Source organism: Felis catus, chromosome B4 (assembly GCF_018350175.1).
Source record: "Felis catus isolate Fca126 chromosome B4, F.catus_Fca126_mat1.0, whole genome shotgun sequence".
Lineage (NCBI taxonomy): Eukaryota > Metazoa > Chordata > Mammalia > Carnivora > Felidae > Felis > Felis catus.
This window is the reverse complement of record NC_058374.1, coordinates 111,193,207-111,219,141: the sequence shown is the minus strand read 5'-3', so window position 1 is coordinate 111,219,141 and position 25,935 is coordinate 111,193,207. Positions and strand designations below refer to the sequence as shown.

General features: G+C 39.7%; 1 long non-coding RNA gene across 1 annotated transcript; it reads right to left on the bottom strand.

The window, feature by feature from the left end:
* Positions 1 to 782: 782 nt before the first annotated feature.
* On the bottom strand, positions 783 to 25,498 carry LOC123386672. Its single transcript, XR_006600934.1, has 2 exons — positions 23,188 to 25,498; positions 783 to 1,022 (listed from the first exon to the last, which is right to left on the bottom strand). It is a non-coding gene; the product is annotated as an uncharacterized LOC123386672 (long non-coding RNA).
* Positions 25,499 to 25,935: the final 437 nt, after the last annotated feature.

Here is a 25,935-nt window from a genome sequence, read left to right as displayed (position 1 = left end):
TTTGCCAGAGCTACTCTGTCATCTTCGGCGCTGCCCCTCTCACTTCCTTTCCCCAGCAGGGTTGGGATCTCTCTTTTCTTTTATTGCCTTTGGCACAACAAAAAAAAAAGAAAATTAAGCTGACCCCCTCAGAGTGAGAAGATGGGTGATCTCTGAGGCATAGCTTTTCTAATATGTCCTTTGTGCTTTGGGGTTCCCTCTCTCCAGGACATATGTGGGAGGGCTGGAGTGAGCAATGTTGTGGTATTCCCACAGATTTTAGATGGTGACCCTCTCACTACATCGGTGGACTGGGGGCAATTGAGAGTGATACAGACAAGCAGTCGAATCCAGGAGACTTGGAGCTATATTCTTTCTAGAATACATACCTCTTTTTTTCTCCCTCAAGTTCTTACAAGATTTTTTTAAGTTTATTTATTTCTTTTGAGAGAGAGAGAGAGCACAGGTAGGGGAGGAACAGAGAGAGAGAGACAGAGACAGAGAGAGACAGAATCCCAAGCAGGCTCCACACTGTCAGTGCAGAGCTCAACATAGGACCCGAACTCCCGGATGCTCAGCCAACTGAGTCACCCAGGCACCCTAATCTTCCTTAACTTCTAAGCCAACTTTTTCTCAGGAGGAAAATTCTCTTTCCTTTTGCAAAGTAGTCTTGTCATGGTCCTTGGGCATTTTCAGATCAGCTAAGACCATTCATGTGTGCCCTGAGCATTTTTAGATAGCTGAGATGACTCCTCCCCTCCCCAACAATAAAATAATTTTCAGGCTATATTTTTGTTTTTTACACTATGGGACATTTTGTTCATCTCTTCCTTTGGTGCTTTATTAGCAGCAATACTCTTTTTTTCCCATTCATTTGGTGAAGTTATTTTTTGTTTCGTTTTTGTTTTTTTCCAGTAGCAATTGGAGTAGGTAAGACAGGTAGATTATATGATCTCTTGCCTCCCTGAAGTGACCTTGAAAAAGCTTGAAAATCATAGTTTGAGGAACATTCCAGGGAAGAAAATTCATTCTTGCCAGTTCTCCTGTAAGGAGTAAATAGAAACGTAAGCAGTTAAATGATCAGTGTTCTAACTAAGCTTTGTTAATCTCTTCCCAAGGTAAAGTACGTACATTTATTTTTTATATAATGTTTTCCTGATTTTTTGTTCAAGAACAAAAGATCTGTAGTCTGAGCAGCTGGGTCACTTCCTCCCACTATTCTGTCCTTGGAGACATTTGGCCCATTAAAGGGAGCCCACGGATTCCATTTCAACAGATGCATCTCACATTTATTCAGGATATAAGTGATAGGGTGACTCATTGTATTGCTAATACAATTACAGTCTTTGTTGTTTAAGAATATATCTTGATTCCACATAGGCAAAGAGATTTATCATTGTACTCTGTTGTAAGAAAAGGCTCAAAGGACAATATATGTGAAACAATGTCAGAGAAACTGGAATGCTCTTACTTGGGAATAAAATGCAGTCTGTCATTTGCCTCATAGCCTTAGGTGAATGCATATAGAATGTGGGCTTCCTGAAATTCAGTAAAAAGTCATGGATTTGTAACTTTGGAAAACCTATCATGAGGTGCTCTGGACAGCTGGTTGCTGGGAAATAAAAAAGAGGGAAAGAACTCTTATATTTTACACAAATTCTCTATGTAAGTAAAAGGTTCTGACAAGTACAGTATTTGAATTTTACTTGTGATCACCTTTGGGACAAGATATACATAAATGTAAATTCTCCAAAGAAAGTTTTTGAAAGGACTTGATTACTAAGCTGTTCCTTCTTCAAAAATGTCTGTCCCCTCTACTTTTTTTTTTTTTTTCTTTTGTGCTACTTTCAGCTTCTAGTTTGTGTAAGGTTTCTTCTAGCAGGAAGAGTGAGCAGACTGGAATAGGACAGCTGTTTACTCTTCCTGAAACTCCTTTCCTGGGGTTCAAAAGTACACTCAGGTAGTGATAGAAAAGAAAGTACTACCTCATTGGTGGGTTTGTCACTGATCAGTAGGGAAAATATTCTTGCAATTTTTCTCTAAGATCTGAATTTAGAAATCATTTAAGATGTGAATGTGAGTCTCAGCTCAGCTACCTATTAATTAGATGGTCCAAAGCAAATTGTTCTAACCCTTATTAAGAGAAAGTTTCCATACAATGGAGATATAATAGTACCTATCTCATAAGATTATCAAAGGATTCTGAATGATGTCACTGGCACATACATAGCATGAAGTAAATGTTATGTATTCTGATTGTTATACTATCAGGCCTGATTTGTAGCTAAATACATGAGAGTTATGAACTATTTGGAAATCAGCCTCAGTTAATTGAGTAAGAAAGGACTGGGAAAAGGTTTTGACATATGGCCTATTCTTTGATTACTGGTAGCCAAGTATCTTCAAATCTGAGGAACTATATTATATTCATAGGATTGGGTTTTGTTTAAGGTCATATTGAATATGACTTGATTGAACCATGAGCAGAGAATAAGATCATGTCATAGGTAAAATGAATTAGGAGGAAGTAAGAGAACTCTTGAATTGAGATGAGCAAAATGCTGGTCTTTTGTGTGCAAGAGGCAGGATTGTGTAACAGAAAGATATATATTTTGGAACTAGAGGGAACTGAGATCAAATTTCCATTCCACGAGCTACTAGTTGTGTAAATTTGAGACAAATGTTTTCATTTTTTTCTTTCCTGTTATATGTGGCTAAACATACTTTCTTTGAATCACTGAAAAGATTGAATGGATAGCCCATTTAAAAATACTTAATACCATGATTGGCATATACTAATTTCTCAAAAAAAATAGTTCTATTTTCCTTCCCTGTTCTCTTCCTTTTAATGATGGATAAAGCTATGATTTCATACTAATTCTAAATTTAACTCATACACTATCTTGAAAAGTGTTTTCTCTACTGGATCATGATCAGCTTTGGTCATTCCTGAAGAGTCCTCCCTCCTGCTGGTTTTGTTTGCTTAAGCTTGGCATAGCCTATGTTAACTAAGTTTCAGAGGAAGGCAAATTGTTGCCTCAAATAAATTTCTAAGTGATGTCATATAATTCTACCTAGAATTGCATTGGTTAAGGAAGTCTTTTCAATAAGACCACATAAGTGGCACAAAAACAGACACTCAGATCACTGGAACAGAATAGAGAACCCAGAAATGGACCCACAAACGTATGGTCAACTAATCTTTGACAAAGCAGGGAAGAATATCCAATGGAATACAGACAGTCTCTTCAGCAAATGGTGCTGGGAAAACTGGACAACAACATGCAGAAAAATGAACCTGGACCACTATCTTACACCACACACAAAAAATAAACCCAAAATGGATGAAATACCTAAATGTGAGACAGGAAGCCATCCAAATCCTCGAGGAGAAAGCAGGCAAAAACCTCTTTGACCTCAGCTGCAACAACTTCTTACTCAACATGTCTCCAGAGGCAAGGGAAACCAAAGCAAAAATGAACTACTGGGACCTCATCAAAATAGAAAGCTTCTGCACAGTGAAGCAAACAGTCAGCAAAACTCAAAGGCAACCTACAGAATGGGAGAAGATATTTGCAAATGACATATCAGATAAAAGGTTAGTATCCAAAATCTATAAAGAACTTATCAAACTCAACACCCCCAAAACAAATAATCCAATGAAGAAATGGGCAAAAGACATGAATAGACACTTCTCCAAGGACGACAACCAGATGGCCAACTGACACATGAAAAAATGCTCAACATCACTCATAATCCGGGAAATACAAATCCAAACCACAACGAGATACCAGCTCATGCCTGTCAGAATGGCTAACATTAACAACTCAGGCAACAACAGATGTTGGTGAGGATGTGGAGAAAGAGGATCTGTTTTGCACTGCTGGTGGGAATGCAAACTGGTGCAGCCACTCTGGAAAACAGTATGGAGGTTCCTCAAAAAATTAAAAATAGAACTACCCTATGACCCAGCAATTGCACTACTAGGTGTTTATCCAAGGGATACAGGTATGCTGTTTCGAAGGGGCACATGCACACCAATGTCTATAGTGGCACTATCAACAATAGCCAAAGAATGGAAAGAGCTCAAATGTCCATCAATGGATGAATGGGTAAAGAAGATGTGGTATATATATGCAATGGGGTATTACTCGGCAATCAAAAAGAATGAAATCTTGCCATTTGCAACTATGTGGATGGAACTAGAAGGTATTATGCTAAACAAAATTAGAGAAAGACAAATATCATATGACTTCACTCATATGAGGACTTTAAGATACAAAACAGATGAACATAAGGGAAGGGAAGCAAAAATAATATAAAAACAGGGAGGGGGACAAAACCTAAGAGATTCTTAAATATGGAGAACAGAGGGTTACTGGAGGGGTTGTGGGAGAGGGGATGGGCTAAATGTGTAAGGGGCATTAAGGAATCTACTCCTCAAATTATTGTTGTGCCATATGCTAACTTCAAAGTAAAATAAAAATATAAATTAAAAAAAAATAACACCATGTAGGTAAACCTGTATGTGTAAATTCCCAGTGACAGCCAGCTTGGGTTCTTTTTGGAAGTAGATGAAGCGTAAATCATGAATTAATAACATACTCTGACAGTGAAGCTGCTTCTGCATCTGGCTCCATAGGCATGGCTAAGAGAAGTTAGATCACAATTTCAAAAAATTAGTAAACTTTGGCTGTTCCTTCCTTTCCCTCTCAGTTCAGGTAACTTTACATGTTCTAGAGCAGGGATTGACACATTACAGTCTGTAGGTCTGCTGCCTGCTTTTAAAAGAAACTTTTATTGGTGCACAGACACATGCTCATTGACACATCGCCCATAACTCCTTTTAGCCTACCAAGCAAGAGCTAAAAAGTTGTGACAAAGACTAACATTTGGCCTGTGAAACCAAAAGTATTAACTATCTAACCTTTTACAAGAAAAGTTTGCTGACCCCTGTTGTAAACAATTTGAAAAATATGTGTTGACCTATGCTTAGGTTCTCTTTAGATGAGGCCTGGCTTCTAGAATAGCCAACAGTAGGCCTGTGACAAATGTCAACTGAATTAAATACCTACAAAGCATTATTGCTGCAAACTGTTATTAGCAATTCTTGGTGTAATGTGACATAAATATTTGCTTTTTCTGCTTGTTTAATTTGTTTTTACTGAACATTTAAGAGTGAACTTTATTGTTGGGGTGCCCTGCGTGGCTCAGTCGGTTAAGTGTCCTATTGTGGCTCAGGTCCTGATCTCGTAGTCCGTGAGATTGAGCCCCGAGGTAGACTCTGAACTGATGGTGTGGAGCCTGCTTGGGATTCTTCCCTCACCCCTCTAAACAAACAAACAAACAAACAAACAAACAAACAAACAAACGTTAAAAAATAAGAGTGATCTTTATTGTTAAAGAAGTGTTGGTATTACTGAAAATGGTTACCTTCATGACTCTAGTTAGGGCAAAGGAGGGGTGAAAACATTACAGTTAGAAATGACCAAGGTCCACCCAACTGGTGTCAGGGCACTCTGAAGAATTTCTCATGAATAGAAATCCATCTACTTTTTTTCTGCTAGCAAACCTTGAAGCCTTCCTCTCCTTCTTATATCCAAACATCTCATTTTCCCTAGGATTCGCATGACTCTTGCCCAGTCCTTTTCACAATATTGTGGCAAAGAAATGGAAAAACTATTCAAGTAGAAAAATTATACCAACTTGTATAATTTAGTTAGGTCAGTGCACTTAAAATGTCACACATCTGTAGTTTCGTTAAATGACTTTATTTATCCAGCAGGAGCTCCAGCCTCTGTTCTAATGGGGCTTTTGCAGCTTACTGTACCCGGCCAGAGCTGTCTGTGTGACTCTTTGAATGCAGTTGAACCCTCTCCTGAGCCTGGGAGTGTGGGAACCAGTACCTGGCCAGAGCTGAGCCTAGACCACCCACTCATTTCACACACCCATTAAACGGTTATCATATGATGCTACATTACTCCTCCTGTTGACCTTGCCCTGGATGGCTGTGTGTCGAATTACTAATTATCCCTACAGCTTTGCTACATAAATGACATTTAATTTCCACCTCCGCTTTTGGAAGCCACACCGCTCAGATAGCCACAATCTCAGATGCTTGCTGTTGCTTGCAGGACCGGGGGATGATATCTACCACCACTGGTAGCCACTACTACCAAGACATGTTTTCTTAAGTATAAAACAATAGGTAATGAAAAAGAAGAAGAAGAAGAAGAAGAAGAAGAAGAAGAAGAAGAAGAAGAAGAAAGAAGATAAAAAGAAAAAGAAAAAGAAAAAGAAAAAGAAAAAGAGAAAGAAAAAGGTCCCTGAATTTGTCATAAAATTTGCACTGTTCTTTACCATTCTCGTTTCATTCCTGGTCGACATTGGACCCTTGCCTATGCTGTATGGAAATAACAAGCCACCATCTGGGGGTTTCATCATCTTACTCTGCAGCAGGAGTGTCTCTAAGGATTATGCTTTGCCTACTTGGCAAGGAAATCCTGCTTTAGCTTCAGTGATTAGGAAACGTAGGCAGTGATTTCCCTCAGTCTAGACCCCAAAGGCTAGCTCAGACAGACATAGGAATTCCCATGAAAACCTTCTAGACTGCAGGCCATTATTTACCTTATGTTGTTGTAATATTTTTGCTAGGTTATTGCTAAGGACGATTTTGCAATTATTTTAATTAAAAATGACCTATTAATCTGGAATTACCAAGTGCTAAAATCTCAGTCATACTTGAAGACGAAAACTCTAGAGTTAGGTCAGACAGGAGTAGGTGATGATGGTGGGGTGGAAGAAAAATTAGAAGGCTGATAATTATTATTTTGATTTAAGTATAGGATTATTTCTGTGTTAAAATTATTTGTAGCCATCAGAAAATAGTGAGGTATAGGGACCTCTCACCAAAGGCTAACTTCAAAAGGTTTTGATTTTAAAATCAGAACCCAGGTTTAATCGATTCTTTTGTCAATCAACACTAAAATCAAGACAAGGGTCTTAAACTAAGTTATGTTTGCTGTTGTATTATGTATTTAAATAGAACTTGTATTGGTGAATTTCTTAGTTGGCTTTCAAAGGGCTGACATATATTTACCCACACCAAAAAATAAACAAAAAAGTTTGTTTTTATCAATATGTAGGATAGTATTACTTCATGCATTTCTTCCTTAAATATTTATGGGGCATCTGTCTCATACCAGGCACTGTGCTAGGCATTGAGACTATAACAGTGAGAAAAATAGATTCAGTTCCCACCTCGTGAGGTTATACTACCCTTTGAGATATGATAAGTTAAATTAGAATGGATGTAAATTCACATATCTAGCAGATAACAAACACCCTCCAGCTTAAGACTATAAATTGTTATCTACCTTATTGCAATTTCAGCAGCACTTTTTTTCCTGTCAATTTCTTTTCGAATTAGGAAATAACTTTGTTTTTTGGAGAAGATGGAAAACTTTAAAATATTTTCTGTTTGGAAATACACTTCCCATCATTAGCTTTTTTTTTTTACTTCTTTTTTTAAGATAGTTTGTTTGTTTATTTATTTATTTATTTAGAGAGGCTGCGGGAGAGGGAGAGAGAGAATTCCAAGGAAGCTCTGCACTGTCAGTGCAGAGCCCGATGCGGGGCTCCATCTCATGCACTGTGAGATCATGACCTGAACCAAAGCCAAGAGTCAGACAGACGCTTAACTGACTGAGCCACCCAGGCTCCGTCCCCATCACTAGTCTTTATTTAAAAACTTTTCAAGTCGTATTTTCTCCTACTTTTCTGGCCTTAGCTCTTACTTCTGGCCTACTCTTCTACCTACTTTTCTGGTCTTATCTTTTACTATCCTCCCCCTCTTGCTCAATGCTCTACTTAAACCCAGCAGCTTTTATTCTACTAAGATGTGCCACCTTCTCCCATCTCTCTGTATTTGCTCACTACGTCTCCTTTGCTCGAGATGTCATTCCTCCAACATTTCCACCTACCCAATCCTACTCATGTCCCAAGAGCCAGCTTTGATGACATCCCTTCTATGATGATGTGCTTGTGGAGAAGAGTTAAACTCTCTTTGCTTTTCTGAACAATGATAGGAATTTTAAATACTCTTCAATCTAAGCAGTAATGCAGGGAAGACTATAGTATTTGAATATATATATATATATATATATATATATATATATATATATATATATTCTTTTCTATCAGAGTGTTAGCTTACAGAGAGCAAAAATAGTATCTGTTTCATGTCCGTGAAGACATGGGATAAGTATTTCTTCAGAACTTTCTCTGTGTCAGGTGCTATGCAAGTCTCTGGGGATATAGATACCCCCTCTCCCTAGCCTTATAATGAGCATTAAACACATGAATGTTATAAATATGGTACTTGGGAGATATCCAATTCATTCTCAAGTACCCTTCAAATCTGACTCAATTCTTGATTTTATGTTGAACTGGAGGTTCCAGGGGCCATAGGGGGCAGACTTATTTAGGAGTTTACAAGCTGTTATAGAGTTTATTGCAAGTAGCATATGGCTCCTTGCGGACATCACATGATAGAAATTTGGTCAGATGAACACTGGATCACAAAGAGAGAAGAACTGGACATCTCTTCAAACTAGCAGCTGCATTTGTGAATAATCAGGCCCAGGAGTTCAACTTTCTCTCTCTCACAGGTGGTCTGGCTGACTTGTTCAGTCAGGCAGTAGAGTGGCAAAGTGGGAAAAGTATAGGCTGCTTTGGTGTTAGGCATAACATCATCCAGAGCTAGAGGGGAAGCTTTGAAGGGTGTCAGCTTCATCTATAAAATAAGAATAGTAATACCTTTCTCAGTGAGGATAAATATAAAGCCTAGACCAGGGTCCATAAACTATGGCCTTTTGGATAAATCTGGCCTGTTGCTTGTTTTGTAAATAAAGTTTTATTGGGAAGCAGGGGCACCCATTCATTATGTATTGTCTATATATCTGCAATATATCAGCAGAAGTAAATAGTCACAATCAAGACAGTATGGATCACAAAGCCTAAAATATGTACTATCTGGCCCTTTAAAGACAAATTTTGCTGATCCCTGGAATAGAACATAGCCCTGCACCTAGAATACTCAATAAATACTATCACAATTATTCTGTTTCTCACCAGACCTGGGTGAGAGTAGAAAAGAAAGGATGGAGAAGAGTTGGCAAGAGAGGGACTAGGGAGGCCAATGGTGTCTTTCCATTAAATGGAAGCCCAAAGTGTAATTGAACTTGAGTCTATGACTGAAACTTGATAGAGACCTGAAGAGGTAAAATTTCATATTTTTTTCATAATTTAAAACTGTCACTGGTCCAAAACCTTTTTCCCCCTCCTGGAAAGCGCTATGAGTCACTGTTGAAGTTAATAGTTCATTCTTGATAATGGTTGTTATTGGCAGAGGCCATGAAAATATTCTGTCAGAGCACAGTACTGCCATTCCAGGCAGTTTTGCTTGTGTTGGTATTGATTTCAATTAAAACAAGTTATCTGAATCACTGGGCTTCCTGTTGGCCGCTCTCATTGCCCAATGATGCAAATGGAAAGCCTGTTTTAAATCTATAATATCTGGTTACTTACAAGGCCCAGGCAGCTAGGGTATAAACAAAACCCAAGCACCAATCAATGTAGAAGGAAATGATCTTCATTTGTCCTGAATGATGTCATCCATCTTGGGCCTGACAATTTTCTGACAATTATTGACTGTGAGGCCAGGCAAATCTTATGAATTCATCTTATTTCTTATCAGGGCAGGTAGTCAAGCGTATCCCAAAACATTTGATTTGGTTCAATTCCTTGTGTACATATCCTTTCACTTCTTTCCTTCTTTTTCCATTATGTCAGCCTCTGTGGGAGGAGTTTGTGTGTTTGCACAAAGCGTAGCATGATGGTGCTCTGTGTCCGTGTGTTTGTTCTGTGGGTGAGCATTCGAATGGCTATTCTCTTCTACCTGTTCACTTATAAGTAGCCTAATTCAGGGATCGGACTCCTTAGTTTCAGGTAATGATTCAACAGTTTGCATCAGAATGGTGCTTTATAATAGCAAAACAGACATTTGCCATTGCAAAGCTACATAGCACTTGAGGACAGATGTACAGAACATGCTGTGATTTGTGATTTTGTAAATTCACATCTTTGAATCATGGACATTAAGGCTTGTGTACTGCATCAAGTCACCTAGATAAAGAGTGAGCCTAGGTCACTGTGGTACAGATTAACTAGCTTTTTCCCCACTGCCTCCCTTTTGGCACTCAGCGAGACTACATTTCTCAGCCTCCTTTGCAGTTAGATGCAGCTTTGTGTCAGAGTTGTGGTCAATGAATCTGGTGGAGGTGATACACACTCTTTCCAGGCCTAGGTCTTAAAACTGTCCTAATTGTGATCCTTTAAGCACTTTCTATCTCACATCTGAATGGAGAGGACTCCAAGGATACAAGAGAGTAATGTGGCAAAGCGGAAGGAGTCTGGGCTCCTGAATGAGTACATAGGGCAGAACTCTAGCCCCATCCCCTTGCCACTATCAACCCATATTTACACTGTTATGAGAACCCCGCCCCACCCCTCACCACCAAGCCTCAATGGATGTGATGAGAAGAAGACATAAACATTTCTTATGTTAACTTCTTGGTATTCGGGGTTGTTTGTTTTAAAAGTCTAGCTTGACTTTAGTACTGCTGTCATTCTTCTATGTGACATTGCTATTTTTTTTATTCATCATCTTCACAAATGCAGTTATTTTCATGACATATTTAGATATATTTTATGGAATAGATGATATGCTATGAAGGTGTTTGGAAATTTGAGGATTATTTGAGGAAATTTGAGGATTATTCATTGAGAATATGGAGGTTCTTATGTAGTTTTTTCCTCCACATCATTCCTGTGTTGGAGGTAACATGTTCAATGTTAAGGTAACAATGAGGGTTTGATATCTTAATTCCATTTTATAAACAAAACTTTTTTTTTTTTTAAAGAAATCTCCACTTTCCCTGGGTGGATTCCCTACTCTATATTAATTGAGCCAACTGTATGTGAAACTATCAAACAATTATTGGGTGAAAAATAACAAATGGCATTTTGGTTTTGCTGGGCTGAACATTGGTACGTGAGGGGAGGGGCAGGCAAGCATGACATTAAGGAGGAAAGTATGAAGAAGTTATTTTGCAGACAAGGAATCTGCAAAAGCTTTCAAGCTTTCATACCAGCATGGCCTACATGAGGCTGCATCTTTAGCCTTAGTCACAGAACAAGGAGATTGCAAAGCGTAGCCTCAAACTATGATGGACATGAATATGAGCAAAAAATAAGCTATTATTGTTAAAACAATGAAGATCTGGGGGACATTTGTGTCTGCTACTTCGTCCAAACTGACTGATACACAAGCACTCAGAGAGTTTAGCTAATTTGCCTAAGATACAAGGGTAATAAGTTCTGGAGCCAAGATTTGAATCTAGGAAGTCTAATTCCAGAACCTATGCTTATAGCCACTGTTGTGTAGGAGGCAGAATTTCCTGGATTTCATGTGCAGGATAGACTGGAAGAAGGAGAGACTAGAGGAGAAAAGACCATTTAGGAACCCTCTAACTACAAGGTTACAAGAATCTGGAAAAGGATGCCTATTTAGGGACTATGATTTATGTAGAGTAGGTGCCTCATAAATAACATTTGAAAAGGTGAATGAATGAGTTTTTCTGACTACAGGTGCCAGTAAGTGTTGCTGTCACCACAACATTCCGAGCAGTCATTTTCTTTACTGTAATTCTTTGCTTAGCCCACACATCATTGCTGGCAGAGCCACTGAGTCACAGCTTCCTTGAGGATGGCTCCTCCCCCACCCCCCCGCAAGGATGGCTCAGTCTGCACTGTCCAAACAGATGGAGGGCAACCTGCCCTTTCACCAGATCCTCAGTCGACATTGTCACAGGTCTTACCGTCTTTCCCTATCCTCTCCTTTTCAGGTTTGCACTGTCAACTGCAATTTTATTCAATCCTCCTTCATGCTATTTATAATGTCCCAGAAGAAAAGCATCTTGGTGCTATATTTTTCCTTGCCCTTTCCCTCACCACCACCACCCCCCGACTTTTTTTTTTTTTAACTAAGAATGGTATGGGGGGGTCACTGAAAGATAAAGAACTTCTCCAGTTTTACAAATACATTTCTTTCATTATTTGGTGTCATTTAGGACCTGGGAACACAAGTCCACATTTCCAATCTATATACTACTTGCTGCCTAAGCTCTCATGCTAGAAAAGAATTTGGTAAACTTAATACCCGTGATTGTTCTACGGAGACCTAAGCAAGTCCTATGTCACTGGCAGTTGGAGAATACAAGGGAAATGGAGAAGAACAGAAGAAGGAATAATGGAATAAAGGAACAAGAAGATGGGATGAGGAAGAAAAAGTGGTGAGACATAAAATATGTCAACCTTTCTCACTTGCACTAAAAGCATATACTATCTCTAAGATGTCCATTTAATGCCATTTCTTTCTTTCTTTTTAAAAATTTTTATGATTTATTTATTCTTGAAAGAGAGAGAGAGAAACAGAGTGCTAGCAGGGGAGGAGCAGAGAGGGAGGGAGACACAGAATCCGAAGCAGGCCCCAGGCTCTGAGCTGTCAGTGCAGAGACCGATGTGGGGCTCAGACTCACCAACCGTGAGATCATGACCTGAGCTGAAGTTGGATGCTTAACCGACTAAGCCACCCATGTGTTCCCAATGCCATTTATTTTTCTTATTGTGTGGTGGAAACTAATTCCATTTTCTGTGGATATTACTGGTATGATATTCTTGAATATAATTTTTACAGGAATAAATAATTTTGTAAAATATCTGACGCAGACTTGTATAACCAAGATAAATTTATTTATTTTTTAAATTATTCTTATTGAAGTATAGTTGACACATAATGTTACATTAGTTTCAGGTGTGCCACATAGTGATTTGACAAGTCTGTATGTTATTGCTGTGCTCACCACAAGTGTAGCTATCTTCTGTCACCACTAACCAAGACAAATTTAAAATAAAAAAATAGTGTAGGGGTGCCCAGGTGGCTCAATACGTTGAGCATCCAACTTCAGCTCAGGTCATGATCTCACAGTTTGTGAGTTCGAGCCCCGTATTGGGTTCTCTGCACAGGGCCTGCTTTGGATCCTCTGTCCGCGCCCCCTCTCCCCCCGCCCCTCCTCCACTCATGCTATGTTTCTCTTTCAAAAAGAAATGAAGATTAAAAAAAATTTAAAAATGGTTTAATGTGAAAAATCTATTTCTGGTAGATATTATTCCTCTTATAATGTGGTCATCTTATAAATTACAATAATTGACCTGGAAAGAACATTCAGGAAGGGTGAGTGAAGTCTGTGAGATCCCCAAAGCTGTAGTGTCCTAATGAACAACAGCTCTGTTTCATACATGTTTACTGAGTAGCTACTAGATTTAAACCCATGCACTAAGCCCTGGGAATACAATGACGGAAGAAATACAGTCCTGCAGCGAACGGGGGCTTCATACAGTAATTCAAGTAGAAGAGAGGTAGTGTTGGGAATCCTGAGAGCTCCTGGATGATGTGAAGTATGTAGGGTGTCTTGAGTGACTAGAATTTGGTCCTAGAAAAGAAACATTGCAGTCAGGAGAAAGGAAAAGACTCTGAAGAACTATGGATTGTTCAGAGTTGTAGAGCTTAAAATGTGAAGAGGGGGATGGGGAGTGAGGGTGGAAAAGAAAACAAGAAGCCCTTGCTACATTTACATGACTATTTAAATATTATATTATTCGATGGCAAGGTCCAGCTTCAAGAATATTTCAGATAAAACTCTAAAAGATTCTTGATAAACTATCAGCACGTTTGAGGGCCTATTCAATGCCACCCTTAGCAAATGGTATTTCTTACATCCTTGCATATAAGTGGTGAGTTTTAGTCATTTAAATATTTACTATCTGTGTAGTATTTGCACGTTAGAAAATACAAGAGGGGAAGTACAAGGGTAGTATATATTTAAATATTAAATAGAAACAACTTCCTATGGATTCAAAGGAAGGAGAAAATGTTTGGAGGTTGAGGGATGTCCATTCCTTCCTGTTGTTCTTCCTCCCTTTCTTTAAAAAAAAAAAATCCCCTCCTTCCTTCTTCCCTCTCTTTCTTTTCTCCCACAATTAAGTCCTGGTCTCTGTGTGACAGGATATATGCCAAGAACCGGGAATACAGTGGTTAGCAAAAATAGGCAGCTATTAAACAATTACCCCCCCCCCCCAACACAATTATAATAGTAGTAAGTGTTCTCAAGAAAGCATACTCCATAGAAGGCAGGACATACACAAGACTGAGCAGCATACAGGAAGGTCTTTCTGGAGAGTTTGTTAAAGCAACACCTGAAGCATGATGAGGAGAAGGATTCCTGAAGGAGTAGGTGTGGGCAGATGGTGAGGATCAGGGGAGGGCATGTGAGCCTTGCCAAGTAATGTGATGAAAGACAGGAAAACTCCCAAAGGAAAGCACAGAAGATTCATCTGGTCCATAATAAGAGCATCAGTTGCTACAATTTTTCTTGTTCAATTAATCCATATAAAAGTCTTTTCTGACATTAAAATCTATCCTTCTTATCTTTTTCATTTTAGTGATTTCAGTAGGATCTATAGGTGTTTTGTTTTTTCTTTTCTTACTTTCCTTTTTCAGGTAATTAACTTGGGCCCCACTTATTTGGAAATTATTTGATACAATTTAGGCTCACATAGATAAATCGCAGTACACCTGGAAAGAAACACAAGTTCAGTTCTTTCATTTATTCTATCATTTGTCTTTAATTCAGATATATCCTACACTGAATTAATGAGCCTGCACTTTAGCTCCTGAAACAACTTTGGCCTACTAAATATGGTTATTTCTATAGCAACTCTTTCCAATCAGCAGTGCGCATGTGGCTATAAGTCTGTTTCTTACTGGATGCACTGGCTAGTTGGGCCAAGGATTTGGACATAACCTTGTTACTACTGCAAGCAGCTGTCCAGGCACAAAATATATTGATGCTGCTGTTTCTCCCCTTCTATATTTACCAGATGGGCTTATTGAACTTCCTTCAATGCCCACTAGCCAATGAGCAGGAAACAGAAGATGATAGGTCTGGGTTGAATCATAAAGGCTATTATAAGGTTGCAGGACTCTTCCCTGCCTTACCCTTGCCCAAACCCAAGAAGCAACTTTGATGGGGAAAATCACAAAGCCAAGATGACTGATTCAGAATTCAGAAACCTCAAGCATGAACCAAGGATTGCTCAGGAATTCTATTAAATGTCTTCCTCTGTATGAGATGACTGTACCATATCATCTCCTTTTTCCTCAAACCTCCCACACATCCTCCTCCTACTGATGACCCAGACTCAGACTTCATTGAGAAAATAGAAGTCATTGGAAATGAACTCACTCATCTTCCCACCACAAAACCTGTCAACTTGGTGCATCTGCGTCCAAATACTTCTTCCTCCACAATGAAGGAAGTGTTCCTCCTCCTCCTCCAAGAAGGGATATCTCTCCACTTTTTCTCTGGACTCTATTGCCTCTTGAGTTATCAAAGACTCTTCTCCTTGACTCACTCATGCTTTTCCTCAGCAGTAACACTTCACTCTTTATTTCATCATTCCCACCATCACATAAACATGTTCTAGTATTTCCCATCTTCCAAGATATTTTTTTTCACATAACTATACATATTCTTTCAGTTCCTGCCTTATTGTTCTGTTCTCCTATATAACCCTATTCCTGAGTGTCCAGACAAACCTTGTCTGCCTTCTCATCTTTCCTCCACTCTTCGACGCAGTCCACCCAATATGCTTCTACACTTCTGTCGGTAACCTTCTTTGGTAAGATCAACAACAACCTTCGGGCTTCCAAAACCAATGCATTTCTTCCTTCCTCATCCTACTTGGCTTTTCAGCAATATTTGTTCAAGTTGACACTCTATTTGCTTTAAGTATACTTATCTCTTAGCTTCCAGGATTTTTTAAATTAATTTTATTCTAACTTTCAATCTCCTTTGTTGGGTCCTCTTCTTAAATGTTGGCTTTTCTCAGAGCGTGTCCTACGTCTCTCTCTCCTGTCTTTTGCCTAACTTCTCTTCTCCCTTACATCCTCCATTTCCACTGTTTTAATTTTATGCATTAAGTTCTGATATCTCCTTTGATCCTCAGAATTGGGTATCTAACTTATTTCTTATACCTTTGCTTGCATAAATTATGAACATCACATATTCAAATGCCCCAAATAAAACACTGAGCTCTGTATTCTCATCTGACTTGAACAACTCTTCATCCAGTTGATAAGATAAAACCTAAGATTTATTTTTCCTTTTTTAAATTTTAAATTCTATTTTTTTAAAAAAATGTTATTTTTCTCTTTTTTAAAAATTTATTTATTTATTTAAGTAATCTCTGCACCCAACATGGTGCTCGAACTCATGACCCTGAGATTAACATTCTGAGCCAGTCAGGTGCCCAGAGATTTACTCTTTCTTTTCAAAATTATATTGAGGTGAAATGTACATAACATAAAATTAACCAATTTAAAGCAAACAATTTGGCAGCATTTAGTATAATCATAATGTTGTTTCTCTACGTGGTTTCAAAATATATTTCCTCACCCAAAAGGAAACCCTGTACCCATTAAATAGTTATTACCCGTCCTCTCCTCCTTCTAGCTTCTGGAAACTATCAATATGTTTTCCATCTTTATGAATTTTCCTATTCTGGATATTTCACATAAATATAACCATATAATATGTGAACTCTTGTGTCTGCCTTCTTTCACTTAGCATAACATTTGGAGATTTATCTACATTGTAGAGTGTTTCAGTGTTTCATTCCTTTAATGCCTAGATAATATTTCATCACATGTGTATACCGCAATTTGTTCATTCATCCATTGATGCAACATTTGAATTGTTGCCACCTTTCAGCTACTTTGACTAGCCTAAGATCCATCCTTTATCTACTTTCTCCTCACTTTCATATCCAATCTTTCAGAAAGTCCAATTTATTCATTCCGAGACTATGTCTTGATCCATCTCATTCTCACCATTTCCACTTCTGCCCCCCTATTTTAGGCCTTCAGTTATTTCCCGCCTACATTACCAAATACATTCTCCTGATGGGTTTCCCTGCTTCTACTTTTCTTGAACTTCATTCTTTGTTCACACAGCAGCAAGAGAAATGATCTTTAAAAAGTTAAAATTATTTTGCGGCTTCTGGGTGGCTCAGTTGGTTAAGCCTCCGACTCTTGGTTTCAGCTTAGGTCATGATCTCCCGATTGGTGAAATCGAGCCCCACTTTGGGCTCTGCACTGACAGCATGGATTCTCTTGTTCTCCCTCTTTCTCTCTGCCCCTCCCCCGCTGGTGCGTGTACTCATTCTCTCTCTCAAGATAAATAAAATGAACATTTTTTTAAAAAATGAAACTTATTTTGTATACTGTCTTAGTTTGGGTTGCTATTACAAATTCCCATAGACTGGGTGGCCTAAAAACAAATTTATTTCCCACAGCTCTGGAGGCTGGAATTTCAAGATCAGGGTGCCAACACCGTCAGGTTCTCGTGAGGACCCTCTTCTGAGTTGCAGACTGCCACCTTCTCATTGTATCCTCACATGGTGGAAAGGGGAGAGAATTCTCCGGGGTCCCTTTTATAAGAGTGCTAATCCCATTAATGAGGGCTCCACCATCATGACCTAATTACTTCCCAAAGGACGAGCACTTAATACCATCATATTGGGGATTAAGATTTCAGCATATAAATTTGGAAGGACACAGTCAGTCCATATTGTGTATGTGTGTGTGTGTATAAACTATATATATATACACACACACACACACACACATACACACACACACGTATATATATACATATAATAGTGTTGTATATGTAACTAATTTTGTCATGTATAACAAAATAATTTTGTTCTATTTAATATATACTATTCATTATATATTATATATAATATATATTTATAATATAATATATATTTATAATATAATATATTTTAATATAATATGAATATTATAATATTATATATTATATATGAAATATATTATATATGAAATATATATAATATAAAATATAAATATAAAATATAAAAATCTATGGATATATATGAAATATATAATATATATTATATATGAAATAGTGTTTTATATGTAACTAACTGCTCTTGAGTACTTACTATGTCTTAGCCACTGTTCTATGGGTTTCCCATGGAATAGTTCATTTAAACGTCACAATAAGGGAGTAAATACTATTATTATTGCTCTTTGCACAGGAGCAAACAAAGTAATTTGCTTAAGGTCACTCAGCTAACACATGACTGAGACAGGATCTGAACCTCAGTAACCTGTCTCATGAGCCTGTCTGCTGATATGCTAGATTGTCTAAATCGCACCTGCTTTCTCCTTCTAAAAGCTATCCAGTCGTTTCTATTCTACGAACAACATGAATCATGGCCCTGCATGCGTAGGCCCTTAGCTACTTTTCCACATTCATCTTTGCCTTCTCCCCACTACTCACTCTTCTTTAGGCCCCTGTCACACTCATTTCCCACCCGATTCTGGGTCCCTGCACACATCCTCTTCCCTCAGCTTAGCGCTTCCCTCTATCTACCTTTCATATCTCAGCTTAAATGAGCACTCTTTCAGGTGACTTTTCCTGCACCAGATACCCTTTCCTTGTGATTCTCTCTCATCTTTCTTTTTAAAGCTTAAAGCTATTATTTTAATTTGTAATTATGTTTTGTTGTTGTTGTTTGCATGTGTATGTATTTTGCTGTTTTGTTTGTTTGCTTTTTAGCTTCTTAGAATATAAGCCTCTTGAGGTCAAGGACTATGTTTGTATGTTTGTCCTTGTCATAATTATGTCCCCTGAAATTTTCAGTTCCTAGTGAAGTTTGGATTAATGAGTGAATGGTTCCAGTCCTATAGATTATGTAGGGAAAACATGAATTGAATTACCTATAATTTTAGTTTGGCCTTTTTATAGCTTTTTGTATACCCCCTCTGTGCTTTTTTACGGCCTTATGAGTGGAGAAAAGGAACAAAGAACTGCCCTTAGTTCCAGATGTTGCTAAATAATTGTCAATTTCATTGCCCTGGGCAGGCATTGGTTGAATTCCTCACTCGATCCAGGGAAGATAGGCAGAACTTGTCCAAACAAAATATAGTCTAGCAACATTTGGTCTCTTTGTGGTGAGGTCTGAAGTGCTTGCTGGTTGGTGGCTCCCTGTTTTCCCTCCACATCTCTATTTTTTTTTTAAAGTAATAACATTTGGAGTTATTAGAGCAGACACCTGGCACAGTGGTCAGGCGGTACAGCTTTACCTTATAATCAGCCCATCATGGAGATGCAAATAACACCATGCCACAGTGTGGCAATTGTAAGACTGCAGGAAGCAAGACAATACCCAGCCTGTGATGACAACCCACATTCTGCCAACACTATAGAAAATGAGTCCGCAAATTGCCTACTCCAAGCTCTCCCACATGAGTCTGTTCCCAAAGAAATACTCGCCTCTTAATTCTGAGAGAATGCTACTAGGGAGATGAAGCGGCAGAGCTCTGTGAAATGTCCCGATGCGTAGCTTTGTGCTACAGATTTATCTGAAAAGTGCACAGCCGCTGCCCCTTACAATAATCAGGAAAACAGAGAGCTCAGAAATAATGACAGGTGTCATTCATTGACTGCTAGAGAATTTATATGAGATTATTACCATCTTGCAAAGTAGGAATTACCTTTTTTCCTCATATCAGATGAGGAAACTGAAATTGCAAGACATTATCCAACTTGTCCTCTGCCATTTAGCAAGTAAGTGGGAAACTAGAATTCTTACCCATATCTGAATGACTATAAAGCCATGGTGATACCCGGATGATACACACCCGGTGATACACACTGCTTTCCAGATTAGGGCTATGACTTTTAAATGTCTCAAATACTCAATATATGTATTGGCAAAAGTTAAATTTCAAAATTGGACACATTGAATATCATTAGCAACAGTCCATTGTGTCTTTCAAATGTGTTTGAGTTCTTGGTTAATTATTTCAATCATGATATTAATTGCATGCATTTATTGAGGGCTTTCTCTGTCCCAGGTGCTGTACTACATATATCATCTTCGTTATCTTTATAAAAACTCTATGAGACAAATACTATGATTGTCTTTCTCCTACAGGAGAGAAAGCTGACTTTAAAGAGGTTAATTAGCTCAACCGACTATAAAGTGGCAGAGAATGGAGAGCTGGACTCCCAAATCATGCTGTTAACTGGCCTTGCATGCATTAACTGTGATCCTGAAGCTTTACACCTACTTTTAGAATTTAAGCAGATGTTATCCGAAGATTTTGGCAGAGTCAATACTGACGGTTCTACAATTTCTTGTCACTCTAGCAAGAACGATACCTCTTTCATCTAGCCACCTCAATGGCAGGCAAGTCGAAGGTAGTGGGATTACAGATAATTTACCACAGTAATGGAATATCTATTGGGTATGATGCACAAGAAGCAATTCACTGACAAACAGAAAAGATTTGGAAATCATGGATCCTATTCTCAAGCAGTTTAGTGAGGAAATACTGTAAGTGTGGAAGACCCGGTAAATAATTAATAGCAAGAACTTAATTTCAAGGGAGTATATGGGACTCCCTTGTTCAATGTATAAAGGCCTACTGAGTGCAAAACAACCCCACTGTCCTCTAGGAGCTGGCGCATGAGTTTTAGTCAGGTGTCTGAAAATTGTAAGATGCAGATTATTAGAAACGGAAGAAAAGTTGGAGAGGAAGCCAAGCGTAAATAAGAGCACAGATGCAGGATGTAGCAACTTGGTTGGCAAGCGATGAGCATGACGAGAACCGGAATCTGTGACAGGGAGCCAGAGAAGGGAAGAGAGCAGGTTTTTGGACAAGCTGGCATGACCTCAGAGTTCTCAGGGGGGGGCTCTGTTCTGTAAATGACCCAAGGCATTGTTTGGTGCTCTTGTCGCTGTCTTCCTCTGTGTCTCATCTCAGGCTTTCTGTATGTCTTCTCAAACGTGAAACAGCTTTCTCCTCTGGTCTCACACAACTGGTTTATATTTAATCCACAGCCTTCCTTGTCAGTCAGTAACTAACTATCTTCCAGGTACGCCTTCCCAGGTTCAAAGGAGTCTCTGCACAAAAACTGGTAGATTTCCAACTTATGGAAACATCATGTAATATCAACCAGACACTGTTCATCAGCATTTAAGCCATCAACAAGCCATTACTGAGTTCCTTGATGAGCAGGGTATGAGTCTAGGCACTGTTCCTAAAAATTAGGTGTTGTATAAAAGGCACTCACAATGATTCAGAAATTTATTCTTCTTTGACATAAAAAAGAGCTGAGTGAAATCTTTGGGCTTTGTTGAAGATGATAGAACTTGGAACTTTTCAGACAGACAGTGAGTGTGGGTGTTAAAGAGGGTTTTCAATGCTATTTGATTCATCAAACTTATCTTATTATTTTTGTCTTTAAAATTAGTAGGATATTTGGAATGGGGGAACACCTCCTTTATTTTTCAGAGTGTTTTCAGTTTCTGAAAGCAGAAATATCGAAGAAGAGAAAAGAACCAATGGTAATGCTTCGAGTAAGTCAAAGGCATGAGGACTTTACAATGTGGAAGTAGCTAAATATACGTGCCCTCATGATGTGCAGGGGTGATATTTAGCCCAGCAAGTGTGCAGAATATTTTCATATTCAAATCCAGCTGTGCAAACTACCACTGCAGCAAGTAGTTCACTCTGACGCTTCCCCCCGGCCTTAATCTCCAGCCCACTTTAATTTGCGCCGTGATTAAGAGCAGGGCTTCTGCCTCGGTTTATATCCCAACTCTGCTACTCACTAGCATATCTCATAGGGTTGTTACGAAGACTACGTGAATCAACATGCATAAAAGCTGCATAATGCAAGCACTGTATACATGTTAGCTAGTAGTAATCATGAAAGTAAAAATAAAGTAAAATGACCTTGTTACTCAGCTCTGGAATTATAATACTAACTTTGTCTTTGCAGTAATACACTGGTATTTTTTTTTTTTTTTGACACGCAAGTAATGATGTCAACCATTGTGCCTGCGTTCTATTTCGTTTTAATCCTCACAGTGAAGCCATCCGTGAGTTGGTGCCGTCACTGTTACTCTTACATTACAGTTGGGGTCAAGTGATTTGCCTAGGGTCACATGGGTGGGCAGTGGTAGGGCAGAATTTGAAACTAGGCAGTGGAATTTCAGAACTGGCAGGAAAGTTGACCTGTAGTCATTCTGCTTCACTGTCTTTCTATTGTTTCTGGTTGTGAAGCCAGTTTCTAATGTCCAGTTAGTTATTCTATAAGCTTTGTATAGTCTCCAGATAGCCTGAAAACCCAGGACAGCAGCTCCCACAATGAGCTATTTGTATACTTTCAAAGGGCTGAGATTACTCTGGTTGGCTTTTGCTGGAAACCGAACTTCAAAGATTTGCACTACCTTTACCTTTATCTAGAGGTTCACATTAAATATACAGTATACTTCTATCAAACTCTAAAACTTTCACAAAAAGCTGATGGGGTAGGCCCCATTATTCCCATTTTACAGATGAAAACCTGAAGCTCAGAAAAAACTAAATAACTTTCCCAGGCACCTGGGTGGCTCAGTCGGTTGAGCGCGCCTGACTTCGGCTCAGGTCATGATTTCACGGTTCGTAGGTTCGAGGCTGGTGTAGGGCTCTGTGCTGACAGCTGGGAGCCTGAAACCTTCTTTGGATTCTATGTCTCCCTCTCTCTCTCTGCCCCTAACCCCACTCATGCTCTGTCTCTGTCTCTCAAAAATAATAAATAAACGTTTAAAAAAACCCAATAACTTTCCTAGAGTCTTAGAATGCATCAGAAACCTCTTGATTTTGCATTTAGTGTTCTTTCCATTAGAGGTATGACTGAATTAGAATCAAGATTTGCTTTTCCCCTACCACACGTGATCTGGAGTGGCTTGATTGCTCTCATTTCATAGCAACACTCAATTACAAAGATGAACTTTAAATTGATAATCCCCTGGATCACTGAAAAAGGAAAAGGCCATGCTTAGCTTCTATTTCGCTGTATATTTTTGACTGAGGGAAAATTGGTTTACTACAAGAGCTCTGAGTAGAGCTCTGTGAAATTTACATGCTTACTGTGAAATGACCTTTGAGTCCATGTTCTCGGACTTTGTTTCCCACCTACTTGCAGGGTGATGAAACTGGACAGCTGCTTCCTGGGGGTAAGGTGGAGATGTAGATCATCTGCAGCCCCTTCCAACCACTGCAGAAAAATTCTACAATAGAACCAAAAGACCCCTCAGCCTTCTGTTCCACTGAGGGCTTCTGGATGTTCTGTTTGCACATTCTTTTCCTGCTTGGTAATTAGCACCAGCTGTCTCAACTTAAAAGGAAGGAATCCCTTTGAAATCCTCCCTATCCTCCGTGAAATGTGCTACTGAAACGTGCTAATTAGTAACTGGACTTAGGACAACACAGACATGTGTTTCCTGTGAGTGTTGTAGAAGGAAGAGGAGGAGGGGTATGAACATCTGTTGAGTTGCATATGTGTATATGCTTTTCTAACTTTCAAAATGACATTTTTGATGACAATCTCTCTGCCCAAATGTGATCAGTAGCCAGTAGCTAAGTCCTGGCCCCCACGCCTGCCCCATGCGTTGACTTCTCTTCCTGCTCAAGCTCGAGAGTATTCCCCAGGGCAGAGAGCAGAGCCAGTGGAGCACTCCCCCTCTGCCTCAGCAAATTGACTTTCTGTCAGCAGCCCCTCACTTTTCGCCATAGTAGCAGGAATCAGAGGGCTCCAGGGAAATAAAAAAAGGAACTCCTCTTCCTTTGGAGCCCACTGTCCCAGAGTAAGGCAATAGCCCAGTCGATCTGTAACAATTAGCACACCCTGGAATGTGGGGAGAGAGCATAGAAACATAAGGTAGTGTTGTGTTAAACACACTGAGCTAAAGACGGAGGGACCACTGGTTTGCTGGTTTAAACCACGATTGTGTGAAAACTCCGCATCTTCACAAACAATTCTGGGCAGCAGTTCCAGGGTTTCAAGCTGACCTGCTGGTTTGGGAGGCAAGAGCTACTCATGAAATAGAAGATAAGTGAGCTGATTTTATGGGAGCACTTAGGGATTTATTGCTAGGATGAAGGGAGTGCACAGGGTGCTGGGGAAAGGGTGGGAAGGATCTTCCTTCTCCAAGGCCATTCTCCCGGGGCAGTTGCTGCCATCAGAGCAGCGTTTCTTGGTGCTGCAGAGGCGGCGGCTGCAATAATTGGCACCCCAATTGTTTTCCCATTCTCACGTCACTGGCTCACAGATTAAAGTCTTGGGGTGTTTGCTAAGTGGAGCTTAGGTCACATCACTACTACCTGGCTGTAAGGTGCGGCGGGACAGTAATCCAAAGAGCTGCCCTGTCGGTGGGAAGTTCTGTTGGAGTTTGTCATTTTCTCCCATGTCGCATACGGTAGTGGAAGGATAATTGCCCATGAGGAAGTCAAGTTATTCTTGGCAATGAAGTTTGATAAATATCGTCTACAGAGACCTACTGAAGGGGGATTCTGCTTGTCCGGTGTCCATGATTTATGGACACATGCAGTTGTGCATGATGGATGCTGTGAGAGGCCTGCCCTGTAGCTCTGAGCACCCGGCCCAGCTGGTCCTGCTCTGGGAAATGATCAATAACTAAGAGTTTCTGCTGCACCCGAGACGTTGCAAACCTTGGAGATGAAGCAAGACTCATTCTAAGCACTCCGTGTGTCTCTTAGGTGCTAGGTTTATGTCAGTTTTTTGATTACCTGTCCAGCACCATGTTCTCGTCCCATTCCCAGATGTCCTGTCCTTGATGTCTGTGGGCTCTTGGGCTTTAGCTTGGCCACCTGGCTTCTCTGGGTCTGTGATTTCAGGCTCTGGCCAGCTGAGTAGGCCAGATAAGAATGTGGGGTTGCTATTTTTTCTCCCAGATGTTTGCTTTTCTGACTGCACGAGGCTTTGCTATTTGGACTCCTACAGCTGTAACCGATAACACCATTCTTTTTCTTTCCTGCTTCTGGATAGGGGCGAAGTGAAGAAGAGAGAACAGAAAAATCCTTGTGTATTTCTTCTGGGGACAGAGCAGATTGGCACATGTGATCTGAGGGCTCCAGACCCACTGCTGGCTTACTCCCCAGCTCATAATCCCTAACGATCTCTCTGCTGCCTTCAGAATGAAGTTCAAACTGTGAGGCAGGCAAGTGCATTCCTGAACCCTTTGCTTCATATTCTAGGCTCAGGCTTTGCCAAGCTACTTTTAGCTTCCCAAGCAAGCTGTGTTCTCTCACGGCTTCAGCCCTCACACAGCAGGTCCGCCTCTAACATTCGTAGGGCTGGGGGCTTGAGTACAAATGGAGGGTGCAGGCTGTATTTCTGAATTCTAACACACTGTTATATAAAATATGTTCTATCCTCTTTTTTTTTTATGTTTATTTATTGTTGACAGAGAGAGGGAGACAGAGCATGAGCAGGGGAGGGGCAGAGAGAGAGAGGGAGACCCAGAATCTGAAGCAGACTCCAGGCTCTGAGCTGTCAGCACAGAGCCAGAAGCGGGGCTCAAACTCACAAACTGCAAGATCATGACCTGAGCTGAAGTCGGACGGTTAACCGACTGAGCCACCCAGGCACCCCTAACCTCTATCTTTTTTTTAAAAAAATATTTATTTATTTTTGAGAGAGAGAGCACATTAGGCCAGGGAAGGGGCAGAGAGAGAGGGAGACAGAGGATCCGAAGCAGGCTCTGCACTGACAGCAGAGAGCCTGATGTGGGGCTCGAATTCACGAACCACGAGATCATGACCTGAGCCAAGGTCGGACGCTCAACAGATTGAGCCACTCAGGTGCCCCCTCTATCTGTTTTTATTTT